We start from the raw sequence: 21,518 nt of genomic DNA, 5'->3' as shown, positions 1-21,518 counted from the left end.
TATCACTATTTAGCGCATGTCAATTGGGGCCGAGAAAGAAATTATATACGGAGGTTCGACGAATCGGACGCTATGCACTAATAAGTTATACTTTAGGCCGCGGAAACGTTTTTAAATGGTCTGCATTGTGATAGCGGGGAGAACGTGTACCCTTTTTTCTGAACTGACGGCGGCTGACCGTGAGCTTGCTCGATACCCACCCACTCTTCTAGCCAATTACAGAAGTGCGACAGAAGAAAGTGTGTAGGAGCCCGCAGTCTCTCTCCGAACTCCGTGCAGTGCTGATCCCTCTCCAGCTCGCAATGTTGCCAAATCTAATCTGTTGGAACCGCACAGCGTTCGTCCTAGAACCTTCCACCGCTCCCGAAAGTACCGTTATTCCCAAGGCTGGCAACGCCGGCCGGCCGGATGGAGGAGAAAGGAGAAGTGGAAGGGTCAGCGCTTCTGATTGGCTACTTGCTATTTTCCACCCAGCCGCCATCAGTTGGGAAAAAGGGTATAGTGGCAGAGAGCACAAAGGCGTATTTCGAGGAATGGACACCCTCACCACGGGGAGCGCTGCCCGGATTATCCCTTCTCCGAGAGAGAAAGAGCTCCCATTTCTGCGAGGTGCATTCAAGACGAAATAATTCCAACGAATCCTTGCATTTCCTAGGAATTTATTTATCTTGCTGTTGTACATTAGCCGGGGAAACTTATTTGAATGCATTGGTCTCTCCTTCTTGTACTATCGGTGGTGGGTCTTCCGTCTCTGCGTAATTACCAAGGACATAATATATTAATGGTCTGTCGTGAGGGGGTAGGGTGGTCCGTCCCGGATTACGAGAGTCCACCACCTGCTAGACACGCCCGGGGTCGATGGAAAAATATCTTCCCCGCTCATGTCCCGCACACAGTGGCGGAAAAATTTTGACGCTCCCCCAGGTAAAGGTTTACAGCCACCGACTGCGTCCGCCGGGGATGCAGATGTTGTGTTGACATTTAGTCATAAAATTTAGCAGCGATTAAAGCAAGTTTATATGTCGAATAAGCAGTCATGGAGAAAATGCGGCAGTGATTCGAGTAGATATGAGCCTATCCCTGGGCAAGGTAGGCCTAGTAAATAATACACAAAGCCTTTGGAAATGCCGTGATTTGGCGATGGGAGGCTTCTAAGTATGCCTCGCATCATCTGGAGGAGAAGGCAGCGGCTCATCTTCATATGAGCAAAGGCAGGGGCCACGGTGGTCAGTACAGCGACACTCAGTTCACTGCAGGCGTGAGAACATTTACGTAAACGGCTGTAGTACTGCGATGAGGGAGGCAAGGAGAAACAACCACATTATTATCCCGAGGAGTCGCCGTCTCTCCAACGTTAAATTATCACTCACGATGGAATTCCCTAAGTCGAAACATTCCGGAGTCAAGTGCTCTTGCGAAGACTCGTGCATGTGCCAAACATCACGAGCCTCTGAATGAAATGAAGAATAAAAGAACACCAAAGAGCTGCCAAGAATAGATAATTTCGTTTATCTTCCATCGCCGAGCATGTACGGGGAAGGCCAATGCACATCGTGTACTTCGATAACTCACCACCAAACAGAAGCAATAATTTCCCCGGCTGATTAAAGATGCTATCGAAATAGCCAAAACACCAAGCTTCAACAGGGAGGACAGCTACTCGCTCTCCAACGCCTCGAAGAAACTCTTCCCCAAACCAGCCAATTGCCATAGATTGCCGCATCTTACCATAATCAAGCCTTATATAAGAATGCAAAACATCTGCATCCGACATTTCAAACCTGAAGACGCCTGCAGCAACGCTGGCGAAACTATCGTTGAACGAGGAATCGGCGCTGAGGGCAAGTCGGAAGCCAAGCTGCACCAAGAGGCTAATATTACTTGGACTGTTCTCTCCCTGTTACGGAAGCGGCTTTTTCTGCTCCTTACTTGTTGGACCACAGCCAGTAAAAAGGTGGGGGACTGCGCTGTCAGTTCGCTGCCTGTTTATTACTTTTGTTTTACCGCTGATATTTAACGTGTATGATATAAGTATATGTATTACTAACATTCTACGGAAGAAAACTGTACATATCAATTTTCAATTGACCCCCCGGTTTGGAAGTTAGCAGAGGTGTGCGTTGTATACAACACATCCGTTAATTTTAGTGGTAAAAACAGCTTGTTTTCGGCTAACTACTAGTGATAGATGTGGCTTCCTTATATCAAGATTGTAGTTATAAGAACGAAAACTACGGTAATGTCAAGCGCTCAAATTAGGGAAACTTGATTTTACGCGCATAAAACGGATACTTTTGGGGAAAAAATATTAAGAACTGGAAATACTATGACGCCGAAAATTTTTTGTGACACGCCGACACAGAAATTAATTTTCTTTCGTATGCTCTTTGTTACATTGAAGTTGACTGCTTCGTTTAGACGCTAGAGCTCCTCAAACTCGGGTATCTTGCTTTTTTACAGACAGTACATGAGCTGGAAAATGATGCACGACCCTTTGAGAATAATGGTAATAGAATACACGGATCAGGACATTACATTATCTCCAGATCGCCCCGTGATTAGGAAGAGGAAAATTCTCGAGCTCCTGCAGGAGAATGAAGAATGTAGCCTGAGGAAGTGCAAATGGAGCATGCTATCCCCGGAAACAGGAACGAGGAGGCTGATGAAGATACATAATTCGAATGGATTGATGCAAGAGGAGCGCATTCTTTCCAACACAAATGAGACCTCCACTTCGACAGAAAAGAGGGAAAACTTGAATGAAGTGCAAAAGCAAACATGAAAAAAATGGCTGTTCTCGAGCGATTGCAACTCCTCTAATCAAAGTTTAAAATAAGTCTGTTGCTCTGCCCATCCCTGCCTGTTTGTGATAGTGCCTCTATTGAAAACTTGGATTTATCATTTTGAGACAGTGTATGGAGAAGTTCCTGAGAATATTCAGAGTATTGGTATATTTTTAGTGAAAAACATAGTACCTGGGTGTAATGTGCAATCCATCCAGACATTGTCCAAGTGTAATGTTGGCAGTTTTTTATTAATACCATATTTTAACACAGAAAAATTAATTAGTTCGACAAATAAATCTACAACAGAAAGATGCTGAAGAAATTTTGTGTCCTAGAAAATAAAGGCGAGGGACCCTCAAAAAAGATTATTTTTTCCCACTGTTGACCACTAACCTTGTCTTGTCCAAAAGCATTGATTATTCAAATGTTATTGTTTTCAAACCCTACCCTATTTCAGCATAAAAATTATATGTAGAACCATTTGCATGATAGTGCAGTAGTGGAAGCAGCAGGCGAGTTCTCTTTAGGATTAGCTGATAATTCTTACGATGGAGGGTTTGCTGTAACTGATCATGCCTCCCCCTAGATCTGCCTATGATGAGAAGTTTCGAATCCACACGAAGTTTTTTTTCGGCTAAGGTTTCAAGCCAAATAGTTTTATTTACATTGCCACACCTCGCATACAGAAATCATCTTTGGATTTAATATGTTATTGTTTCCAAACCGAACCTTGAAAATTGGATAAATCGAACAGCAAGGGACCAGTTAAAAACTTTGAATCATCCAAAAATTCGATTACAAGAGGCCCTTCATAAAAAAATCCAAAAAATTAAATTCTTCTTCCCAATCATAACTCACTCACTTATTGCCCTAGGCTTCGTTGAAAATCAGTGGGCACACACTTTTGGACTCCGAAAATATTCTGGATGGAAGCCGCACTCTATGAACAGCACTTGTCCATAACACCATCATCTTCCTCATCACCCCTAAACAAATGAGGTGCATATGTTCCAATGGAAACTGTCACCACCCTAATTCCAGGTATCCCAGGGAGGATTATAATTATGAATTATAATTCCTCAAGATATTCTAAAATAATGTTGTTATTGTAAAAATAACTGCAGAAATGGAGTGAGTATGTCAAAAAAACATTTTTGGTGCAATTTTCAAAACAATCGAATCACGGAAATGAACCGAAAATCCCACCTCCCAGTGGTTCGAATTTGCTGGCCCCGCTCGCAGTAAACAGGCCGCTTTTGTGAGAAACTGTGTCCGTCGCAGTTCCCACGCTCAGTTCGGATGGAGTGGGGATGGCGATGAAGGGGGTTGGGGTGGGAAGACGCTCGTGAGAGGGGAGGCAAGAATGTAAGGAGAAAGTGTGGTTCGCGTTTGCTGGCCCCGCTTGCAGCAAAGAGACCGCTTTTGTGAGAAACTGCGTCGTCGCCGTTCCCACGCTCCTATCCAATGGAGTGGGGATGGCGTGGAAGGGGTTGGGGTGGGGAGGTGATCGTGACCCTGACTGAGTCATCCCCAGGAGGACGGAGAGGGACTTGGTTGTGGGAGTGGAGGGGGGAGGTATTCATGAAGAAGGGGTGGGAATAGGCTTCGAATTTGGTGAATTAGTTCACGTATATGGCGCTGGGAATTGTATGAAAATATTCTGTCTAAAAAAATTCCTTTCGTTAATATTGTGATGCCACTAACTACTGCTCTGTTTTTGGCTGTGTGTGGACTTCGAACATAAATTGAATGAACTCTCATCTGAATTAATGGTGACGTCCATGGCCAGGGGCGGATCCAAGATTTCTTTCTGAGGGGGGGCAGAAGCGAGGTCGTAGGCCTGTGAGTAGTGATGGGTCGATCATGAACGATTCGATCAAAAAGATTGAATCACTAGGTGAATCAAATGACTCATGATTCATTTCGTTAAACAAGTCGATCATCAATCATCAATCGCTCCGACTTCCGGTTTCATATCAATCATCTCGGTTTCCGGTTTGTTTCAAAATTTGGAACGAAAGATGCTTGATCTCTTTTCGTCAGGGCAAAAATAGTTGTGAGAAAATTAAATACTATGCTATGAAGAACTGAATACTTGTGTAATCTTTTTCTTAAATTTTTTTCCAGCAGTTATCAGTATTAATAACACCAATACACGTAAAAGGAAAATATTAAGATGACTCCTGTAGAAGAACGTTAAGAAGTAGAAGTTAAAGCTGGTTACATTTTATTGTGCCGTTCATAAAATTATCCTGCAGATCAGATTCATGCATAAAGTGTGTATTTTGTGTTATTTTTTAAGATATGTAGTTAGAAATTATTTTATTGGCGTTAAGAAACTGTGGCAGTTTAGCCTTCCCAAATATTTTCATGACACTACTTCCTTCATTTTTGCAATCTAATTTACTCATATAGGAATTCACAATCAAAATAATATATGAAATGATAATATGGATAGCAATCAGCGTTACCAATGCTTTTCGCAGATGAAGCAGCATTTATTCGATGATTCAAAGTGATTTATTACATCCATTGATTGAGTCTAATCGATCATGATTCCTTTTGAGTCTTTTCAATCATGACTCCTTTGAGTCTTTTCGATCTTGATTCCTTTGAGTCTTTTCGATCACAATGATTGAATCAATTGATTGAATCACTTATGTGACTCGAGTCAAAATGATTGAAACACTAAAATGATCGACTTTGCCCATCACTACCTGTGAGTGTGGGAGGGTGAGCTAAGCCGAGGTGGGGGAAATTTGAATTCGCCCGCCATCTAGTGGAATCTTCTGGAAACTCGTCCTGACTAGCGCCCTGCGCGCCGAAATTAGCTCATTTCCTGCTCATCGCTCGCGTTGTTATCTTCGAAAGAGCCGTCTTCTTCTGAAGTTTTAATAGCATTCTTATCGCTGTGCTCCATATTCTTCATCTCACACCGCAATCAGGGCTTGTTGGAGTGCGCATTCCAACCTGAGTAAGTTCAAGTAATCATATGTATGTTACTGTTTTGATGGAGTGAAGTTTTAATCAGAGGTCATAGAACTAAGTTTTTGGCGCCACTACTCTGCTCCAGGAAATTTAGAATGATTGTGCTCTGCCCGGGTACTTGCACCCAATGATTTTTTGTCCGCAACGGGAGAAGTTCCTTTTTGTTTGCTAATTTATCTCTTTTTTTATTTATGTTTGATTGTGTTATGGCTTCGTGTGCATTATCTGAGTACTTGATTTCACCTTTGAATTCTAACTTGTGCATGCACACTTACATTGCAACGGCCTGAGTCTACGAAATGTATAACGTGTGCTTCTGTTTTTTTAAAGCCAGATGGATCAGGTACTGTCGTTTGATACATAACTCACAATTTCTTCGGCTAGATCATTCCTTTTGTAGTTTTCTAATCATTGGAAATACGCCACAATTATTTTACTAATTATTTGAATGTTCATGATTCATGTGATATTTAGTTGTACATAGTAATGGCGAAGGCCTGAATTCTGCGTTAGTGAATATCAGAAGTGATATGGTTAATTTTCAATAGTGGGTAGCCGTAAGTACTTAATGATGGATATGGTGCTTAAATAGAATTCAAAGGCTCGAAATGAATAACGCATGTCGCTATTACTTTTCAGTGTCGATTTATGTTGGTGTTAGCTATTTGCCGGCTTTTCTGTAATACTTAAATGCCTCGATTTAATTTCTATGTAGTGCGCTGTACCACTGAAGGAAAACATCCGTGTCTATATATGTAGTTGCATTTGTTTATCAACACGGCGTCACCTTATTTTGTCAATCGAGCTTGTTTCTACTCTTCAGCGAGAGCGATGATTGCGATGTTTTTGCTAGAGTACTAAGTAACACTTTACCGGAGTCTTGGGAACCTTCCTTAATACTGTGTGCCATGTTCCAAGTGTACGACATTGTCATAAGATTTGGTCATTTGCCCTGTTAAAAATTACCCATTAGTCCCCATTGAAAAAACCTATAGGGAATGATATTCCCCATTAAATTTCAATGGGGAATATATTGTCCCTATGGGTACTCAATGGGGAATATATTGTCCCTATGGGTACTTAATGGGGAATATATTGTCCCTATGGGTACTCAATGGGGAATGAATATCTCTTATGGGTTTTCAATGGGGAATGATAATCTCTCATGTGTTTTCAATGGGGAATGCCAAGTATTTTCACAACTTTTAGTAACTATGGGAAATATATATTTGGCGTTTAAAATACCTTAGTTACATATTTTGCCCATTATATTACGAAATTATTTTTTAATATAACGGATTAAATATCGTATTTGGAGACTAGCGCCACAACGACCGGCGGCCATCTTGCATACCAGTGACCCAAGAGCAAATGAATTGTTTACATTCGTAGTTACTGTATTTTGTGACCGTTTTGTGACTTTGCAAATTTAGTTGTGCTGTAGAATCCTCTTTTACAAGCAAATTTACGTTGAAGTACGCAATGGAAGAGGAAAATAATCCGTGTTTCGCAGTGAAGACTGGCAAAAAGGCATCAACACATCTCCGCTGAGCTGACCATGTACCTAAATGTAAGTAAATGAAACATTTTTTCTATTCGTTAGTAAATCACCGAACATTTGTATGTATTGATACGATTAATGGACCGCTAATTTCATTTCAATAAGTATTTAAGATTATTAATTACTATGTTCACAGTGTAATTACAATTTAGCATGATCTTTCCTTTCTCGGCCATAGTATATCATAGTATACAATCTATTAAGACCGATTAAGTTGAAATATCAGGGTTCTCGCAGAAGAATCCATTTTGTTAGCAGTCCATTATGGCATCCAGTTCGTTATGGCATTAAATTATCAATCTCAATTAGCTCGTATACGAAGGGTATTTTCTTGAAAAATGAATAACCATCGGGAAGATATTATGTCGAAGAATTATAGTAATTAATAAGCTGTTCAAAACATTGCCATCGCAATTTAAATCTCTCCGATCATTATCATTTAGGTATTGATTTGTACTTGAGTACATTTTTCACAAATGCCTAAATTGCAATGAAAGTCTTAAAGAGTTAGGTATATTGCTATAGAATGTTACTAAAATTGAATGTCAATTCAATTCTATTGAAATGTCAACTATTTATGTTAGGGGTTCTACTTACCCCGGTGTTCCTTACGCAGTTAACGGGTATATATAAATATTTATAAAAAAATAACCTGTTTGTTGAGCACAGAACAGATACTTGTTAGGAAGTTGAGCCTAGCATTTTGTTCGCCACGTTGATGCATGCACATAAATATGAATGCGTTAGAGTGGGAGTGCATAAATATGCTTACAAGATGCCATGTGTAAATGTAATAAATAGGTAGATTTCCTGCAGGATAGGTTCATAGTAAATGATATAACCTTGTTTTTATTACTAATATTCTATATTTATTTGCAGGGACAATGGAGAGAGTCTGGAGTCAGGATGACAACCTGAAAAGGGATATACCAACTAGAATAAAGCAAGTTATCACAAAGGCATTTGCCACCAAAAGTTGTGACATGGTTAAATACCAAAGGAAGAAGCTACTGAAAAGTAGCAAATAATACTTCACATGTCTATCCAGACTGATGATGGATGCAAATGCTACCAGCTAAGATATTGATAGTTCATTCCCTGTCAGCCTTTGTAATACTGGCATACCATTCACATCAATCCCCTGATCGACCCCAAACACCACGAACTTTGAAAGAATTTGAACACAATTGTAATATTGGTTTGTATGAGACATTTGAAGTGGTATTTGTTAACCAATTCGGTCCAAATTTTGACATTTTGTTAATAGTTACTTGCTCTTTCATTTGCTTGAAGTATATGCTACCAACTATGGTTTACTGTGTGCAAAAATAAAAGCATTCAAAATTAAATTAAATACTTTACATAATTGGAGATAATTCTTTAGGGTTTGAAATGTTCCAAACATAGTGGCTTTTTGCACACATCATACTACCATGTGGATTCTCTTCTTATCTTTTTCTCCAAGCACACTACATGTTTTGCCATCCTTTTACCTTTACTTTTTTGGTATCTGTACACTCCAAGGAATGCCTGGTGTTCATTATTGTAACATATCCTTCTTGTCCTTCCATATGCAGTAATGTTATTACTGCAATATGATATGGCTTCACCTTTTTGGAGTTTTAATTCGTCTCTATCTTTAGGCATATTTTTGCATTTAGATCACAAAGTACAGTACATTAGTTCCTAAGGTGTGTAACTTGTGAAACAAATCTGGCGAATTATACCAATTATCAACATACAATTAATATCCTTTGTTTAGAAGAGTATACGTGGCCATCAAATCCAATACTACCTTTGTATTAACAGGAATATTGTTTGCTTCATCATTTCCAACATACATTTTAAAGTTATGTGTATAACCATAGCTGGAATTGCATAATTTGTACAGTTTTACCCCAAATCTTGCCCTCTTTAACCTTTTGTATTGTTAAAGAGTAGCAAGCCTGTCAACAAATTTATGTTATACAATGTAAAAATGTTTAATTTAGCATTAAATTCATATCAATGGAACAATTGTTTTTATTCATTCTGTTTTATTAGGGCATTACAGTCCCTATAGGGAATATCTATCCCTATAGGGAATAGGTGTCCCTATAGGGAATGGGTGTCCCTATAGGGAATGGTAGTCCCCATTGCCAATTCCCTATAAGGAATTTTAATGGGTATTTTCAATGGGGAATTACAGTCCCTATAGGGAATAACTGTCCCTATAGGGGATGGGTGTCCCTATAGGGAATGGTAGTCCCCATTGCCAATTCCCTATAAGGAATTTTAATGGGTATTTTCAATGGGGAATTTTTAACAGGGTGGGTATGGCGTTAATACCGAGGTGCGTAATTTGCTCTTATCTAGTGCAATTATTGTGATCTCTAGCATACTCAAGACAACTGTTTGTTTCGTACGCTAGTATAACCCTTAAATTTTTGTTCGTGATGATGTATTATCAGCTATTCATTCGTATTTCAATCACGAAATAATGAAAATTGTTTACGTTAGTCTCATAGTATCTAAGAAGTTTGATATAATATTTAGCAGGATAAACGTCCTGATGATTCTATATGTACTACTTTTCCTGCGACATCAAAGGATTGTTGCATTTAAAATTTGTCGACGTCTTATAAGGGCTCTTTATACGGTGCATTATCACGCACGGGTTAATGTTAGTAATGAATAATTCTTAAAATTGGTCGTGCGTAATTCAATGTGTTAATCAACCATAACTCATACAGGAGTTTATTAAATGTTTGTTAAATGTCTCGCTGGGAATAGTTACTAAATTTTAATCTGTTTTTTGTGTGTAGCTGCCGGTAAGTAGTCACAAAGTAAGTTCGAGGCATGTGACATAAGTAATGGGACAAGGAATTCCTTTTAGATTGCTCGTTTGTGTAACCCATGTAAGGAGTGTTTCTGTTATTTGCTTGTGCATGAACTTAAAGGCTTCCAGGAGTGGTGAACAAACATATTCTTGCCATTGATTAGATATTTTGTGTTGAGTCATCAATCTTCTCCCTGTGGGCTACTGTTATTGGACTTCAATGACTAATATGATCGTATTTGGTGGGTTGTTTTGATGTGGTAAGGAGATGTCTGCTGTAGTTCCAACGTATTCAGTTGATGATTCTAAGTTCTGTCTAGTTAATATTTGACAATTGTTCAACTTTATGGTTTCCAAAAAATGGATTGTGGATATTTTATGTTAGTATTTGGGAAGGAAGTGCTTTTATGATTGTTACTGTTTCCCTCGGTACATTGTAACTCTTGGTGAACCATATTTCCTCCATAATATATAATCTTTTGGTTTTCAACACCTAGGTGTTTTCCGCCTGTTTTTGCCAACTATTTCAATTGATTTCCTCCAGTATTAAGACAGTAATATAGTTTTAACGTACCGTGTGCTACAATGATTTATTGATGGGGTAAAAGTTTTAGTATCATAATGAAATTATAGGACTTTATAAGTAGGCAATCGTGTGTATCATCAATCTGCTATTATTTCATGTTGGCAATTTTGTCTCCTCTGTGATAATATGGAAACGCTATAAATTTTGTCTTCCATATTGGGCCATAATTAACTTAGATTCGAAAAATGGCATTATCTCTTTCCAACGGCGTGAGTATAATCAATTTTTGATTATAGCTGCACACAAGTTAAATTCGTTCCATAATGATCCAAACCTTTTTGTGCCTTGATGAAATTGTACTTTATGGTTTAATTCAACGTTACAATTTGTCCTACCATTGGACGAGAGCACATTACTCAGACGTATCTGAAATTGATATGAGGCGAGATACTGCCTTTGTGAATGTTTTTTGATACACCATTTCATAAATATACGTTGGCCTTCCTTCCTTTTAAGGATTCTGTCCTGGTGATTGAGCTGCGGCTATCTAGCCATCCCATTCTGCTTTAACTTAGCTTCCCTGAACTGAACCTCCACAATCTCCAAGTGAGTATCCTTATCAATTTCTTATGTATTTGTTTTTTTTGTGTCACGGTGTATGCAATAGGTTGATTTTTCCGCCTTAGTTTCTATGTAGAAGTAGAACGTCTTACCTACTTGGTGCCCTTAACGTTTGATGGGGGAAATGTTGATGTTGCCTTGTGAATGTTTTGGTGTCAATTGCTTCTTTTTTCTCTCTCTTGGTGATATTAACTGATATATTAATGAGAATAAATGCAGCCAAAATCTAATTTTATTATACACATGTAAAAAGCATATTATTGCTGTCACTTATCAGAGTGGCAGGTTGGAAGTTAGTATATAGTTTCAATTGTGTTCTCTTGTATTATGTGGCTTGTGACAGACAGTTGAGGATCTCATTGGAAATTTTTCTCATCTGTATATCAGCCATTCGAAGCCACCTAGAAGAAGTTTGATGTAGATATTTTGTCACAATCGAACCAGTTACAATTAAATTCATTTGTTGGATGTGAAAGTGGTAGACGTTTATTAAAATGCTTACAGTGGTTGAGGATAAATGATTTACATCAGTTGTTATTTAGTTTGTAAGTAATTGAATAGATAGGTATTCTTTACCTCACTTTTAAATGATGGTTGGAATTCTGGCTTGGAGTTCATATGCCAAATTGTTTGCTAACATTTTGATTTAATTTTTATATTGTAATAATGGCTATGGATAAAAATGGTTAAAATAAATGCATGCACGGAGGCAAGAGAGATTGCTACAAAGTCTTTTATGGTAGGGACATGAAAAATATGAAAATAATTCTATTGTTCATCAATGCTAAAGTTGAGGCAAGAACTGTATATGTACTTAGTTTGAACAGATTTAATTTATGTTTGTGATCATTGTAGTGCAATATCGCAATTTACATCAATTAGATGTTATTGAATTAACTAAGTTTTATATGATTGTCAATATTTAGTCTTTAATCCTATTATTTTGATTTAAGAGATATCTCTCATTTCTTATATTTTTTGGTTAGTAATGTAGAAAGCAGAAATTTCAGTATTATTGAAGCCAAAGAAATCAGTCATTCCATACTCTACAAGGGTTCATATTAAAATTCCATTACTAATGGATTATTAGTGCTATAAAATTCTGTTCCTTAAATACTTAAATGTAAGTGCTGTTCTGCAATTTTCAATATTGAGATATGACATTTAATATATCAGAATACATGTTAGATTTTCAGGAGCTTGTGGTTTTATTTGTGTGTAAGGAAGCGTGTACAAAGTCTAAGTATGTCATTTAGTGTTATATGTGAGTTAAAAATCTGTTTTTAAAAGTATAAAAAAATATTTTCTCAGCTTTCTTTTGGAAAATACTAAGGTGAGTATTTAACTCTTTTGTAGTGGAATTAATGTGATCTTCTGCATGCACAGACAACTGTTTGTTTCGTACAATAGGATAGCCTATGAAGTTTGATCCATGGAAATTTATTATCAGCCGTTCCTGTGTGCTTGCGGTTTTATAAAAAGCATTTTTTGGGAAGTGATTCCTTTTATGTCTACTTTGATCTTCGTCCTGTGCTGAGATTTATATTTTATATATACCATGGTCATCATGTTTTCCTGTAATGTATTATCTTGTGGTATGCAGAACTTCAGCATAGTTAACATTGGAAGGTAATAATACATAATATTTAATATTCCTACTTACCGTATTTCTCTGAATAATTTCAGCCTGTAATTTTGAGGCTTGAGTTAAAGGGAAAAATGAAAAAGATGGGTTTGAATATAGTCCCCCCTTTACTTTTACCATGGGTATTTTTGGAGAAAAAGGTGGGACTACATTCATGCAAATATCGTATATTATACTTTGCCGTTGTGCTATATAGTCATGCCTTCATTTCAGTTAGTTTTTTTATTGAGGATTTTAATGATTTTGGCTGGTTTTATGTCAGTTCTTAAGTTTAATGTACCATGTGCTATGATGACTTCTTGATGGGGTAAAAGTTTTCAAATCACAATTAAATATTAGGAGTCACCAGTAGGTTGTCATGTGTAGCATTAATCAGCTGTGATTTTCTGTGGTCATATTAGACTCTTCTGTGATAATATGAAAATGTTTTAAATATATTTGCCAATATTGGTCAGTGATTTGCTATAAGTGTTCTGTATAGATTCAAAATTAGGTATTATCTGTTGCTGTGGTGTCACCCGTTTTTGATTAGGGTGGAATTGCTGAGATCAAATTTGTTACTCAATAATCCAAACATTTTTGCTTTGAATTATTACTGCAATGACTATTTGTCTGCCTTGATGACATTTTTGTCTAGATATCATCTTAACTTTCCAATTTGTCTCACCATAGGATGACAACATGTTACACAGTTGTAGCTATACACTGTTTTTGTATGGTGAGGAAAGGTACTGCCAATGCGTTAGTTTTGATATACTCTGTTGTATTAATACATGGTTGCTTTCTTTCCTTTTCAGGATTCTGTCGTGTGTGATTGAGCTGCTGTTATCTAGCCATCCCATTCTGCTTTAACTTAGCTTCCCTGGACTGAACCTCTACAATCTCCAAGTGAGTATCATCATCAATTTATTATGAATATGGTTTTTGTGTTATAGTGTATGGAACTGTTTATTACCACTCATTATTTGTCTTGGTTTTTATTTAAATAGTAAGTCTTTTCTGTGTGGTATTCATTATGATCGGTGGGGTAAATGTTAGAGAATGATAATATTTGTTTTAATTGTTATTGTGTAATTGTGTATGGCTTCTATTCTCTCTCTCTTTGCCAAATTCATTGCAATAATAATGGGAAAAAAATTCATCCAAAATCTAGAATATCAAAATACCATAATCGCATCGGAGATTTAATTTATCACAGAAGCAGGTTGGAAGTCCAATGCAATGTTGCGATTCTGTTTATAAGAATCATGGTGCTTGTGGCAGGCAGTAAATTAGTGGGAATGTGGTAAATTTTTCCCATCTTTATACTGTTCATTCAGAAGTTTGATGGACTAATGGAAGCCCTTGTGACAAGTGTGATGTGGATTTTTTGTGTCCTCCAATGTAGCTAGTTTTGAACTCATTTGGGGCTTGAAAGTAGCAAAAATTAGTTCTACATTTGAAAGTGGTTCCGTGTAAATAGTTGACTATTGATTATTTTACCTGCACAATTACAATGTCCAAGTAGATATCATTATCAATATCTTATGAATTACTTTTTGTGTGTTTCAGTGTATGGCACTGGTTTGTTGCACTCACTGTTTTGCTGTGTTTTTTTTAACCCTCCAGCAGGCGCGCCATATTCTCTGACACTAGCGGGCGCGCGTGGCACTCAGTGCAACACTTGGTTTTCCGCTGATATTAATTACAAAAAATCGAATTAAGAAGCGTATATTCAATACCTTGTTTTCTAATAGAACTTTACATAGTTAAGACATACAGTACAGATTTTTAAGCACTTTTATAATAAAAAAAATTTTATCACATTTTTTTTTAGCAATGCCAAAAACTCAGTTTTTATGTCTTAAGGTTTTTAACGTCATTTATGCACACTTTTTTCAGGTAGTAACTGTTTAACAGTGCTTTCGGAAAGAAAAATTATTACACCTCCCACATTTGATTGTTGTTGATATGTTCTTTGCACGGCCACACAATACGCACTTTCCGCGTTTCTTACTTGCTGTCTCGCTCACCTCAACTTGCAAGTCTTCATTTTGATAACTTGACAAGAATATTTTAATGTCAGCTGGTAGAGATAATATGTATGACATGTTTTTCAAGTGTGCGTTCATCAATATGTACGATAAAGTTTTCAGGAATGTCCTCCTGCAATGTTCATTTGTAGGATTGTTTGCCCTTTATAATATGTGAGCATTGATTCCTGCGATGTCCAAAAATCTATAAAATAAAACTAATGGCCACCTTTTCGTAAATCTGGACACAGAATACATACAACCGTGGTCAACCGTGTCGACACCTGTTTTCGTTGCATCGTAATCTATTATAAGACATGGTTTATTTGAACCTTCATCTGTGATCCCCTCATCATGCATTGTTGAAAGCAAAAACACCGCCTTGTTCTTCTTTGTAACATATGACAGTAGGGTAATGTCTTTCTGAAACCCGTAGAGAGATGACCCTACAGCGCGCGTCTTGTTTGGCAAAAATTCAGGCAGAAGATCTCTTTTATTTTTTTTCAGCGTGCCAATGGTAGTAATGTTTTTTCTGAGGAGATGCTTGGCAAGCGGGTAACTAGCATACCAGTTATCTGTGGTAAGATTACGATTAGTTGCCTCAATTGATCTTACAAGCCTCTTGACAACGTCTACTGGTGTGTTTGACACTAAATATGGACCGTTCATCTGCTTCCCGCAATACACTTCGAGATTACTGGTGAAGAATATTTTGGCATCACACATAGAATAAAACTTTATCCCGTATTTTGCGGGTTTGCTCAATATATATAGAATGAAACTTCAACGGCATCTGTATGTTTGCAGCATTTCGTCAATTGTCACAAATTCACTCATTTTATATGTTTTTTGACAATTTCCTATGAATGAGTTTATTATTGTTCGGATTGCAGCTAATTTATCTGTTTGTTTTCGGAAATCCCTACTTGCTCTGTCGTCAAATCTTACTGATCATAAAATAAACAAAAATCGCTTGTAACTCAAAGCTGCCCTTAGAATTTGCATTCCTGATCCATCTTCAATACACAAGTCTAAAGAATTAGCATGAAAACCTTTTTTCATGCCAATTAGAAAAAGTATTTTCAGCACAGCCATAAATTCTATTCTTGTCGTTTCCTTACAATCCCTTTCCCTTGAATAGTGGACAAGAGCAATTTTATTTTGAATGTACTCGTTTATTTGCATCACAATTTCATCAATCATGTCTATCTCTATACATTTTCGAAAAGCCGCAGCCTTATCAGGAGTATTTCTTGCACAGTTTTGTCCTTGGTAGGGTTTTCATAATGTTTTGGCGCTTGATCTTTGTAGCACCGCAAAAAGAAGTTTTTTTTCACTTGCAAGATTTATAAACTTTTCCAAAAAAATGATTATTCTCACCATCAATATCACAATCTTCAGCAGTTGTAGGTTCTTTCACGCCACAATCAGCTTCATCAGTCTCTGCCGTTATCACGAGGGGAAATATTTTCCTCCTCATATGTGTCATCGCTTTCCTCAATGCCTACTTCCTGTTCCTCGTCCGACAGCTCTTGTAGTACATTCAGATAGTCTTCTTCAGTAATGAATCTTCGTGCCCTAAGCAGTGTGATAATTAGCTTTTGAATTTTTCTACATCGAAATCCCATAAAAGGACAGCAAAATATCCTATGGAAATTATTCCTAAAATGTATTCACATCATAGGGCTCACGTTGGAGAAAATGCCACAGGTCAATTTCTCTCCACAAACAGCTGCTTGTACACACCATTCACTTAGCTGTTAGCTCAACCTGATTCAGAGAAGGAATGGTGAAAACTCTTGTGTTCCCACCAACTCACCTCACGCTACATTGTACCGAAATAGACAATGTTGATCAATAATTGCCACTACGGGATAGTATTACATCACCAGGCGCGCGTTGCACAGAGTGCAACAAAGACGACCAGTTCATCTACTTATTAGTTTTATTTCGAAATTCGGGAAGCTAGGCGCTTGAATCAATAACAGAAATCTTCATAGTGATACAAAGAAGGAATAATTGGTGCGTTTGGTTCACTGACCAACTACTATTAATAACGTGAGACCGAAACGGCACAATGTTGCACTTTGTGCCACAGCGCGCCCGCTGGAGGGTTAAATATCAAGTCTTATAGCTTCGTGTTTGCTTTAATTTTTGGCAATGGAAATTCTAGAGTGCACTGATGTTGCCAGATGTATGTTTTGGTATGCTAATGGCTTCCGTTGTATCTCTTTGCCAAGTTCATTGAATTATTAATGGAAAAAAATGCATCGTACTTTGTTTAAATGTTATATTATTTCTCTTCTTTACCATAGAGAGAGGTTTGAAGTCTGATGCATAGTTGCGATTTGTTCATAAGGATAATGGGGCTTGTGTCAGGCTGTTAAGTAGGTGACAGGGATACTTTTCGTAAATGATGTCAAGACAGAAGATGAAACCTTTTTAGTTGAAAGTAGACACCTAGATAGGAATATGTTGAAGGATTTTGTCCATATATGCCCGGGTTTGAGAGAAAAAAAGCATTAAAAAATGAAAAATATGGTCATGTTGCATTTCAATAAAAAATTTTGCTTTCAAGTTCGATTTGCCCACATGGTAGCGTATCACAATTTTGTTTTGAAAGGCCAGTGTTTGAGACTTTGAGACAGTAATGTTTTTCTAGTCTGCCATTTTCTCCAATTTTTTGTAATCTGTTCCATCTTCAGATGTGTTGATTTCAGACCGTTTACATTTTTTTAATAAATTAATATTCATTCTCTTGTTAACCCTTGCTTCGAATTGCTCACCCCGTTGCCAAGATTTATCCGAGCGGAGTGATAACGTTGTGTAGCTGGCACCAAAGTATAGGGAACTCATTTTCAAAGCAAATATTTTAAGCATACATACTGTGTTAGAAAAGTTACTCCGGTTCCTCCTGAGGGAAGATTTTTACCCATCTACCTGTGAAATCAAGTTGAGTATTCCAAGTGCTAAACGTTGCTATTGCTCTTCTTGCATTTGTTTCTGTCTAGTAGTCTATTTAACTTGGCAATTGTTCTGAAATGCTTTAACTTTATTTATGTAGCTTAATAAGTTTTACCCCATGTATGTTGTTGCCAAGAACCTATTCAAGTGGATTGGATAGAACGGAGATATTGAGTCCGAAGTTAAAAGGCTAAGATTTTGTGTGTAATAGGATTTTGGAAAGGAAGAAAGAAATGTTGTTCTCAATGCTTGAATAGTTAAAGAGCTAGACAAATAGATTGAGGTTCTTTTAAAATGTAACAACCTGGATGGGAGGTTGGAGTTCTTTCTTTATGCTTGGTTGGAATTTTTAGTCTCCAAAAAGCTATTTTCGGCTACCCTGACAACCATTATTCCCTCTTCCAACTAATAGGCGAGGTACGCTTTCCTCCCTCAAACTTACTCTTCTCTCTTTGTGCGATTCCTTCTTTCCACGTAGCTAGGTTCCAAGAGCTTTCAAACAAGCTGTATACGCTATGGAACTAATTGGCGATGCATGTGAACTTTCAATTACTCGTACTATGCTACTTGGCCAACTTAAATTGATTCATAGCCTGCACTGGTTGAGGCCTTTGCCCGTTTGATGGTCCTGTTTTTCCTGTGGTTTGTCGGCTTCTCCCTTTTCTTTTCCATGGCCTCTTCAGACTCCTACTCTCCTCCACTTCCTTTGCTTTTTCGTGCTGCAGCATTATTCGGTTTTCTCTTCCTTTCATCAGACCTTATGAAATTGTTGTCGCATTAAAGATCATTGATTGGAGGAAATGCCTCCATAATATAATGCACCAAAGTATAAAATTTAATAATACTGAAAGAGGTTCTGCCTTCTACAATTTTTCATTCTCTATTTATTATTTAGCCCCTTAACAGGAATGAGATTGTCAGAAAATGCAAAAAACACAAAATTGAAAAGCGACTTGGTCATTATATAAAATTGTAAAGCAACGTGGTCATTGCATATATAAAAATGCCACCTTAGCACTAGCATTTGTTTTTTAAAGTCTTTTGTAGAATTATTTAGCCCCTTCACAGGAATTTGAATGAAAGTTTTCATAAGAAGGAAAGCAGAAAATTGAAGAGCTACATTCTATATAATTGCTACCTCAGCATTCATACTTGCATTTCTTTATTTAGGGAAACCTATTTCCCTCCAGTTTTTAAGAATAATTGTGTTCTCTTCGAAGTTTGATGCATACCATTGGATGCTAATGTGGACAATAGGAGATGCACGATTGAATGGATTTTTATTCCTTCCATAATGTGAGGAAATGTCTCTTTTCCCTTGAAGGAGGAAGATGTAGTTCTGGAGTAGTTCAATAAACTGCCTTACTTGCAAGTAAAAATATACATCCCACGGCTGGCATACAGAAGTGCACTTCGGTGTTATAATTTTTGTGCTGCTTATTTGTTCTCATTGCTCATCTATCAATAGTTCATCATAAATAAAACTTTTCGTTTGTACCCCAGGAATCAATATACAATAAAATGTATTGTTGTAAACATATGGCTTGAGTACATATTTTAAAAACTTGAAATACAGCCTTGTCGTTAGTTTTCCTGATTTAGAGTACACAACATAGGCTGAAAAATTCACCCTTCAGTTTCTTTGCCCACTAACAGACTAAAATCACCTCCAGGTTCTGGCATGGACAATAAAAATTTAAGGAAGCAGTTGCAGTCCTGAGCCTGCAATAGCATACTGCACTGTATATGAGTGTGTTACTTTGGTCACTCTCCCAAGAGCCTCCCAAACAATTTTTTCTGGAGAGCGTTCCCTTAATATCCCCCTCTACGGACACCCGGTCTGATCAATTTTAATTATGAAATCCCTATTATATTTGGAGATACGGCTTTTTGTTTGCTCGTGAAACGTCATTGCTTATTACAATATTTCTTCAACTGACACTTGATTGCTCACTGACACGTATTTTATTATTTTAAATTCTATGATTAGGTGTCTCCTCTTGAAACATGCAACCCATGAAGCACTGGCAGGGAATTCAAATCCTGGAGTTATGTGCTGAAATAGCCTATTCTATTAAAGTCCAGGTCATCACCGGTTCACTCATTCCTAGCTTGTAGAGTTTTGTGCCTCCTGTTTTTACATCTATCTCCCATATAGAACCTGGAATACTCTTGGAAGACAGTATGTTTAAAATCATTTGCTTAGGAAATGAGTTGCCGTTACTTTGATGACAGCATCACAGTTTCACCACTCCTGCTTGGATGAATCAATAGGAAAAAAAATTCGAAGCAAGGGTTAGCCAGTGACATAAATGTTGATTTAGTTTAATAAATGTAAAACATCGGAAATCAAGAAATCTGAAGAAGATAGAACAAATTTAAAAGAATGTAGAAAATGGAAGACTAGAAAAAATTTACTCGGGGGCATGAACCCTTGTCTTTCAAAACAAAAATGCGTTACGTTACCACTAGGCCAAATCAACCGTGAATCAATAGGCAAAAGTTTTTAATTGAATTCCATGTGAGTATTTTTAAATTATTAAATGTTTTTTTTTTTTCTCTTAAACCCAGGCATATGTGGACAAAACCCTACAGTATTTCTATCATGGTGTCTACTTTCAAATGAAAGATATTTCATCTTCTTTCTTGACATCACTTAGGCAAAGTCTCCTTGTCAGTGTGCATCATTGTTTGTAAGAGTTGTAACTGTCACAAGTTGAGAGAGTAGATCATTGGAGGTGTAGTTACTAAGGAGGGGTTAACGATGTTTCACTATTTTAATGAAGAAATATTTAGTTTCTTTTAAGATATTTGATATGTGAGGGAATATCTGAGGACCACGTTTGCAAACAGTAATCAGTGAGAGGAAGAACACATTAAGATCTGACACATTTCAGAGATAAGAACTATGTATTTCTGTAAATCTGTAAAAATTAATAGCAGTACCCAGTGCGTGCTAAATGTCAATTTGAAGAGGATATTCTTCTTATTAGAGTGTGTAAAATGTGGCTGAAAGTAAATGTTGAGATTTCATGTTCGAATTTGGCATTAACCCCTTAGTGCTCAAGTGATTTTTTACAAGTATTTTAATTTTTTAACCTGAATTACTTTATATGATCTCATTGAACCAAAAAAATCGTTTTTAAAAATTTTTGCATTATTCATACCATAGATATTTACATGAAACTGAAGTTGTTCGTGGATGCTTGAGTGAACTAAATTCATGGTCTTCATTAGTATTGGAATGATAAAGATACTTTTTTTGAATGTTGCATGTTAGTCATTTTATGTTTGTTATATACCATATATCTCTGAATATAGTCCCCGTCTGAATATAGCCCGCCCCCAATTTTGAGACCTCAGTTTTGGGAAAAATTTTAAAATGGAAAGGAAGGCAATTTTTCTGTGGTTAGCAAGTTAAGATTCTGGAGTCGATAAAAACTATTATTTTCTGTGAAGATGAAGAACAAATCTGTCCACATATTTTCTGTCACAACAAAATAACTATACGTAAAACATGTTGTGATCCATTGCATGTATCAGTAATTTATAGTTCCTTAACCAGATGTAATGAAGAAATGAGAAAACGTTTTTAGC

At 37.1% G+C, this 21,518-nt stretch overlaps 1 long non-coding RNA gene across 1 annotated transcript; it reads left to right on the top strand.

The window, feature by feature from the left end:
• Positions 1-7,090: 7,090 nt before the first annotated feature.
• Positions 7,091-8,522, top strand: LOC124173343. The gene is made up of 2 exons (XR_006868510.1): positions 7,091-7,334; positions 8,215-8,522. It is a non-coding gene; the product is annotated as an uncharacterized LOC124173343 (long non-coding RNA).
• The last annotated feature ends 12,996 nt before the right edge of the window (positions 8,523-21,518 follow it).

Source organism: Ischnura elegans (assembly GCF_921293095.1).
Source record: "Ischnura elegans chromosome 13 unlocalized genomic scaffold, ioIscEleg1.1 SUPER_13_unloc_4, whole genome shotgun sequence".
Lineage (NCBI taxonomy): Eukaryota > Metazoa > Arthropoda > Insecta > Odonata > Coenagrionidae > Ischnura > Ischnura elegans.
The sequence above is the reverse complement of the archived record's forward strand: the minus strand, read 5'-3'. Positions and strand labels throughout refer to the sequence as shown.